We start from the raw sequence: 8,112 nt of genomic DNA, 5'->3' as shown, positions 1-8,112 counted from the left end.
TACTGTATTATTGACTGTATGTTTGTTTTACTCCATGTGTAACTCTGTGTTGTTGTATGTTGTCGAACTGCTTTGCTTTATCTTGGCCAGGTCGCAATTGTAAATGAGAACTTGTTCTCAACTTGCCTACCTGGTTAAATAAAGGAGAAATAAAAAATAAATAATTGTGCCATTGATCTTCTCCCAGGCACTACACCACCTCGGGGTCGATTGTATTCTCTGTCCGGACCAGAGACCAAAGCTATGGAGGAGTCTCTGGCCACTGGGGCTGTTCATCCGTCTGCACCTCCTGCCGGCGCAGGGTTTTTCTTTTTGAAGAAGGACAAGACCCTGCGTCCATACATTGACTACCAAGGACATAATGACATTACTGTCAAGAATCATTACCCCCTCCCTCAGCGTTTGAACCTCTCCAGGGGGTCACCATATTTTCCAAGTTGGACTTTCAAAATGCGTATCACCTGGTTTAGATACACAAGGGGAAGACAGCCTTCAACACAGCCAGTGGACATTATGATTACCAGGTCATGCCATTTGGACTCACCAACTGTTTTCCAGGTTTTAGTCAATGATGTGCTTCGGGACATGCTAAACCAGTTTGTGTTACATTTTAGTCATTCAGCAGACACTCTTATCCAGAGCGACTTACAGTAGTGAATGCATACATTTCATACATTTTTTCCCGTACTGGTCCCCCATGGGAATCGAACCCACAACCCTGGCATTGCAAAGACCAGGCTCTACCAACTGAGCCACACGGGACCGTGTTTGTGTACCTTGACGATCCTGTTTTTTTTCTTGATCTGCACAAGAATATATTCATGTCAGACAGGTCCTTCAGCGCCTCCTGGAGAACCAACTGTTTGTGAAAGCCGAGAAGAATAAAGCAGTGGAGCTCAATCACCTTTCTGGGATATGTCATTGCTGAGGGCAATGTTCAGATGGATCCCGGAAAGGTGAAAGCAGTGGTGGATTGGCCTCAACCAACGTCCAGGGTGCAGTTGCAACGGTTTCTTGGTTTTGCAAACTTCTACCGCTGTTTCATTCGGGACTACAGCACCCTGGCGGCCCCCCTCTCGGCACTCTCCTCTCCAGCTGTCGACAAAGCCCTTGTGGACCTGAAACATAGGTTCAAAACGGCACCCATCCTCATCCATCTGGACCCCTTGCATCAATTTGTGCTGGAAGTGGATGCTTCGAATGTTGGAGTGGGGGCCATCCTGTCCCAGCAATCTGCCCAGGACCAGAAGCTTCATCCCTGTGCCTTCCTGTCCCATCGTCTCAATCCTGCTGAAAAAGCCCTCAACTCCAGGCAGGCCCGGTGGGCCCTCCTGTTCACCAGATTTAACTTCACCATCTCCTACCACCCAGGGTCAAAGAATGTGAAGCCTGACGCCCTCTCCTGCCTATACAGTCCTCTGCCACACCCTTGACCTCTGAAACCATTCTCCTTACCTCATGCCTTGCTGCCGCTGTGGATTGGGGTATTGAGAACCTGGTCCGCGAGGCACAAAGCTCCCAGCCTGGACTTGAAGGGGGCCCGGCTAACCGGCTGTTTGTCCCTAATCCAGTCCGGTCCCGGGTCCTGGAATGGGCTCATTCCTCCAGGCTGTCCTGTCATCCAGGGTCCTGTCGTACACTAGCCTTCCTTCGACAATGTTTATGGTGGCCCACAATGATCCCTGACATCTCTGCCATCATCACCGCATGCACTGTGTGTGCTCAAAACAAGACTCCACGGCAAGCTCCTTCAGTCCTCCTGCAGCCACTACCGTTTCCTCATCGTCCCTGGTCTCATATCTCTGGACTCTGTCACTGGGCTCCCTCCGTCTGATGACAACACTGTCATTCTGACGGTAGTCGACCGGTTCTCCAGGGCCGCCCATTTCATCCCTCTCCCCAAACTACCTTCTGCCAAGGAGACGGCCCAGCTTATGGTGCAGCATGTCTTCCAGATCAGTGGACTCCCGGTAGTCATGGTCTCTGATCGGGGTCCTCAGTTCTGGAAGGCATTCGGCACCCTTATCAGGTCGTCAGCCAGCCTGTCATCCGGATTCCATCCCCAAACTAACGGTCAGTCGGAGCGAGTCAACTAAGACCTGGAGACCACCTTAAAGGTGCCTGGTCTCAACCAATCCCACTACCTGGAGCCGTCAACTGGTCTGGGTGGAGTATGCCCGGAACACTCTTGCCAGTTTTGCCACCGGACTCTCCGCTTTCAAGTGCTCCATGGGGTATCAGCCTCCACTCTTCCCTGAGCAAGAGCAGGAGGTCAGCATACCCTCGGGCCAGATGTTTGTCCGCCGCTGTCGACATACCTGGAGAAGAGCCAGGGCGGCTATTCTCAAGACCAACTACAGTTATTGTCGACAAGCGGACCGTCGCCGGACCCCAGCTCTCTGATACCGCAGAGGGTATGGCTGTCCACACGGGACCTGCCCCTTCGGCTAGAGTCCCGCAAACTGTCCCCTCGTTTCATTGGTCCTTTTCCCATCTCCAGAGTCCTGAGTTCCACTGCTTTCTGTCTTGTTACCCCGTACCCTCCGTATTCACCCTACCTTCCATGTGTCTAAGATTAAGCCTGTGTCTCACTGTTCTTTGTCTTCCGGGCTATACGGTAAAACGTCTCCTGGGTGTTCGACCACGGGGCAGGGGTTTCCAGTACCTGGTTGACAGGGAGGGTTACGGCCTGGAGGAGAGGTGCTGGGTTCCCACTAGAGACATCCTGGATCCAGCCCTCATCACCGACTTTCACCACTGACACCCCGGTCAACCAGGTATGCACCCAGGTAGGATGCCAGGTGTAGGGGGGGGGGGGGGGGGGGGGGGTACTGTCACACCCTGATCAGTTTCACCTGTCCTCGTTATTGTCTCCACCCCCTCCAGGTGTCGCTTGTTTTCCCAAGTGTATTTATCCCTGTGTTTCCTGTCGCTCTGTGCCAGTTCGTCTTGTATGTTTCCAAGTCACCCAGCGGTTTTCCTGTTCTCCTGCTTTTTGCATTCTCCTTTTTCTAGTCCTCCCGGTTTTGACCCTTGCCTGTTTCTGGACTTTGTGCCTGCCTGACCACGAGCCTGTCTGCCACTCTGTACCTCCTTGACTGATCTGGTTTTGACCTTCGCCTGTCCACGACCATTCTCTTGCCTACCCCTTTGGATTAATAAACATTGTAAGACTCCAACCATCTGCCTCCTGTGTCTGCATTTGGGTCTCGCCTTGATAAGGACATTGTCCCAGATAGAGGTTTATGTGTAAAGAGACAATTAAATATTCTCCTTTTTTAAAAGTTGTGTCCATCTGATCCTTACTGCAACAAACACTGTTAGAAACCAGTGTAATAGACAAATCTCTACTTCTCCAACTGCGCACGTGTGTGAGTTTGAGTGACCGACAGGAAGAATAAGCAAGAGAAATGGGAGGAACTTTGCAAGACTCACCAAGGTTGGTGTCTGTTGAATCAGGACACAAGGGTTCAGCACCTGAAAAAGAAGGCAAATTAAAATAGGATTTTATTTGCTTTAAAAACATATTATTAGAAGGGCAGCTGAATAGCATGTTTCTTGGGGAATCCAGTCTCAGTGAGACCTGATGTAGAGAACTTTAATAATCATCAGCATAGCTAGTACAAACCAAGCTGTTTAGTAGGAATCAATACACATTGAAGATCAGCGTATCAAAACATTTTCACAACTTACTGTCAATGACTATGGATTTAAGTAGGAGTAATTCTGCTCTCTCCTTTCCCTGTGATGTGGCAGAATAGGTCATTGGTAACTGAGTGGATGGCCAAGCAGTGCTGTAGAGGCCATGGGATAATCTCAATGGCATACTCTTCACGTTGTCTCTCCTCTCTCTCCTTGCCTCCTTCTCAAACCCCATTCGATGAGAAAGCCAGCTGTCCCTCCCTTCTGACCTTCTCCTCCAATGGGTTTTGAGAATGAAGCGAGGAGAGAGGACGCGAGGAGTATGCAATTGAGATTCTCCCCTCGCAGGTAATTGACGTTTCAGGAAATGTAAAGACCGAGACGAACATTGATTAATTAACCATTAGCTATAGTCTTGACTAAGTTAGAATTAGCCAAGCAAGTACATTGACTATTTTGCCCCTCAGCAATCTGTCAGTCAGGAAAACAAATGGAGAGAGAGAGAGAGAGGCTATATTTTGCTGTCTATTTACATTTCTTAATCAGCAGGCTGGACAACTTCTGTACTCCTTCCCTTTGTTCCGTCCTCCATTCTTCCATCCAAGCTAGAAAATTCCTGCAAAAAGAGAATCAAGAATTGAAAAAGGCAGTTGAGGTGCAACGTTAGAATGAGTGTTGAGGGGGAGCAGGGATAGGCAAAATGTATTGTCAAATACAAAACACACAAAAATACAAGGATCCCTGATGGATCAAGAAAAACTTCCCATTCATATTGGGGGTACATGTTTCAAGGATTAAGGCTAGTTTACAATGTCTCTCTCACACACACTCAATGTTTCCTATATGTGTATTCATAAACCATCTCTCTCACACACACTCTCTGTCTCACACACACAGTTAGCATGACACAATGTTGACATGAAGACAATATTTTCGATAAGTTATTGTGACCATCTCCCTTCCCCTCCTTTCTCATACAGAACACTCACACACATGCACACAGCTTGCGTGACAACGTTGACATGACAATGTTTTCTAAAGTTATTGTGATCATCTCTCTGTTTTTTTCTCTCTCTCACACACACACACACACACACACACACACACAGAGAGAGAGAGAGAGAGAGAGAAACACATACACATACACACATTTACTGTCATTAACTAAACAGATATAAAAATGTCAAAACGTTAGCTAGCTAGAACAGGTAAAAATGAAAACTTACCATGTCCATGGAGGATTAGCCAGTAAGCTAAGCTAATGTTAGCTAACTAAAATTAGCCAGCTAACACAAGTCAGCTAATGTTAGCTAATTAGCAAATATTTCCTTGACGTTCTTCTCCCTAACTAACCGCCGGTTTACTTACAAAAGTAAAATATATCTATTGCTGCGCGCAAACCACAGATTTCAACCCAAGTTTTAGCTTGAACTGATATATACCGAAGTCCAGAGAAGACATATGAATAAAAAAACTATTCCATCGTTATGTCGAGATCACAACTTATTTAAATCATGATCACTATAACAAAAGTTTTGTCGAGATCACGAGATAAGCAAAAATACAACACATAAACCATTCAGTTGTTCAGATACACAATAACCACCTCATCAAGGAGCCCTGTGGCTGCATTGATCACAATGAACTCGTGGGTCATTTAAGCCCTGAACATGCCTGACAGGCTGTACTGTCTCCCAGGCTTCGTGCAGCCCCCAAGACCCCAGCCAATCACATGCAAGAAGCAACGCAGCAAACTTGGCTTGTGAGCTAGCTAGTTAGCTAGGTAGTCGGGTTAGCTAGCTAGGTAGCTAGCTTGTTATCTATGCTGGTTGTTAGCTTGCATATCTGATATGAGTATAAATTACAAGGGACACTTCATGTTTTGAGGATAATATTCAAATTGACAGTGGGTGAGCTCCATTCCTGATAGGCTAATCAGATTCAATTTCAGCCTCAGAGACTGATTAGTCAGGATGCTGTTATGTAGGCTGTTTCTAGGTAAGGCTCCTTGCAGGCAGATTAGCTATCAGCACTTTATAGGCTGATGCATATCATCCAGAGTGGGTGAGCTCATCCTGGCAGGGTGATCAGATTCATAAGCAGCCTCAGAGGCTGATAAATCAGGATGCTGCCTTGTAGGCTGTTTGATATGTAAGTCTCCTTGCAGACAGCCTACAAGGTGGCATCCTGACTTATCAGCCTCTGAGGCTGCTATTGAATCTGATCAGACTGCCAGCAATAGAGCGCACTCACTTGTGATCCCATACATAATGCACTGACTGCTAAAATGCCTGCAAGGAGCTTTACATATGAAACAGGTTGATAATCCTGAATCTGATCAAACTCTGAGGCTGAAATTGAATCTGATCAGCCTGTCAGGAATGGAGCTCACCTACTCTGTAAATGTAAATAATATCCATAAAACATGGTGTCCCTTACAATTATACACATATCAGTTATGCAAGCTAACAACCAACAAGACTACCTTGTTAACTAGCTAGGTCGCTAGCTCACAAGACTAGCCAAGTTAGCTGCGTTGTTGTTTGCATGCGACTGGCTGTGGTCTTGGGGGTGGCACACAGCCTGCGAGATGCTGCCTGTCAGGTATTGTTCAGGGCTTAAATGCCCCACGGGGGGCTTAGCTCCCCCACGAGCTCTTAGCTCGAGGCAGGGGTGATTTAGCTTGCTAACATTCTAGCTCCAAACACAAATAAAAGCATGATGTTAGCATGAAATGTACCATCCCTTAGTGTAGCAATCAATAAAAACGTATGTGCTGATCCACTGTAGGCTCTGCCTCCTCAGCCATACTATCAATCTATCAACAATATTAACACTCCTATTTATAGAGTTCATCTCATGATCTCGACAAAACAACTTTTGTTATGTCTTGATCATGAGAAAATTAACTTGTGATCTACACAAAACAACTTTTGTTATGTAGTGATCATGATATAAATAAGTTGTGATCTTGACATAACGAGCGAATCGGTTTTTCTAATTAATATGTCCTCTCTGGACTTCCGTAGATATGCCTACCTCCTTATTTAGCTACTGAAATTAAAATAAAATTAGTACACACATTATGTTGCTTAAAATATTTATTCAGAGAAAATATATCATATTCTCAATGTCAAATTCAGGTGAATTATTTGTTTTACTAATTATTGATGGAAATAAATGCGATACAAAAAGGGTTTTGTCCTGGTGGATTGTAGTAGGATATTTAAATAAAAGGCATAGGCCTATGTGTTATTTGTTACATTCTGATAACGAATTTAGTTAGTTATAATAGAACATCAAAATTGCATTCAGTGGAACAGAAGAAAATGTGCAGCACAGTTAGTAGTGCAATTAGCTAAGACAGACAAAAGATTACCATTAGAAACCAACACACACAGAAAGCTACCAGGTAGCATTAATTAAACAATCATTATTTAATTGTACTGCAGTGTTACTGCATTTTAACGGCAGTGAATTTTTGTAAGGGTATCCTGTATTGTTGTGTATGTTTATTTTTCTTGCTGGTAGCCTAGAACAAATGTTATGGAAGTGAATGTGCACTTTTGAATTGGGTGGACTGCAACTACGAAAAACTGCCATATAGATTGTAGTAAAATCAAAAGCATTTATAGTATCGGAGATTCGCGAAATTACGGACCATCTCTGATAGCTATTGGACCGCAGAGATTGTCACACCTTTTTGGTTTTGATAAATTCGATGACTTGGAGGTGAAATCTATTTATTTTTGGGGTTTTGTAAAATTGGTATTCCATCACCTGCACAATAAAAACAAAAAATGGCCCAACTACTGAAAAGGTTAATCCGGCAGGATAAACTGAAGTGGACTCGGCCCGAGTAGCCTACCATTAGCCGGAACCCAGAGTAATATGATTCTGCCGGACTCGGGAAGAGTTCGCCTGCATGAAGCCCTTTGAATCCAAGTCCATACCGAGTCTCAAACGGAACAGACACGAGTCCAGCGTGTTGACTGGGTGCAGTAGACTCTAACCCGCTTTGGTGCGCTCTGCCAGCTCTTGTTTTCCAACTGTGCTTAAGCTGAATCATGCAAACCCTGCTCAAAAAGAACATTACTCCAATTGGAATAATTGGAATGGCTCTAGTGTCTTAGGCTATCTCCAATGCGTGCATGGCCCACAAACACATGCAAATGTTTATATAGATTGGTGTCTATTTGAGTAGCATTTAGATATCTGGTCAGTAGTTCAATCAGATTACAACTAAAAAAACAGATATCGACGAAAATAAGATGTAGGCCTATTTTTCATGACGTCAAAAAGATGTCATGAAAAATACGTTGTAATCTAGTTGTGATCTGGTATAAAACGTCGACCAGATTTCAACAAGAAAAGGGGTCTTTATCACATCATATGGCCACTGGGTCCTAACTTTTGTTTGGTCCTGCCTTCCCGTGCAAACACCACTTGTCTCTCCTATTCAAAAAGCAT

Source organism: Salmo salar, chromosome 28, assembly GCF_965601325.2.
Source record: "Salmo salar chromosome 28, fSalSal1, whole genome shotgun sequence".
NCBI lineage: Eukaryota > Metazoa > Chordata > Actinopteri > Salmoniformes > Salmonidae > Salmo > Salmo salar.
This window is presented reverse-complemented; position numbering follows the sequence as displayed.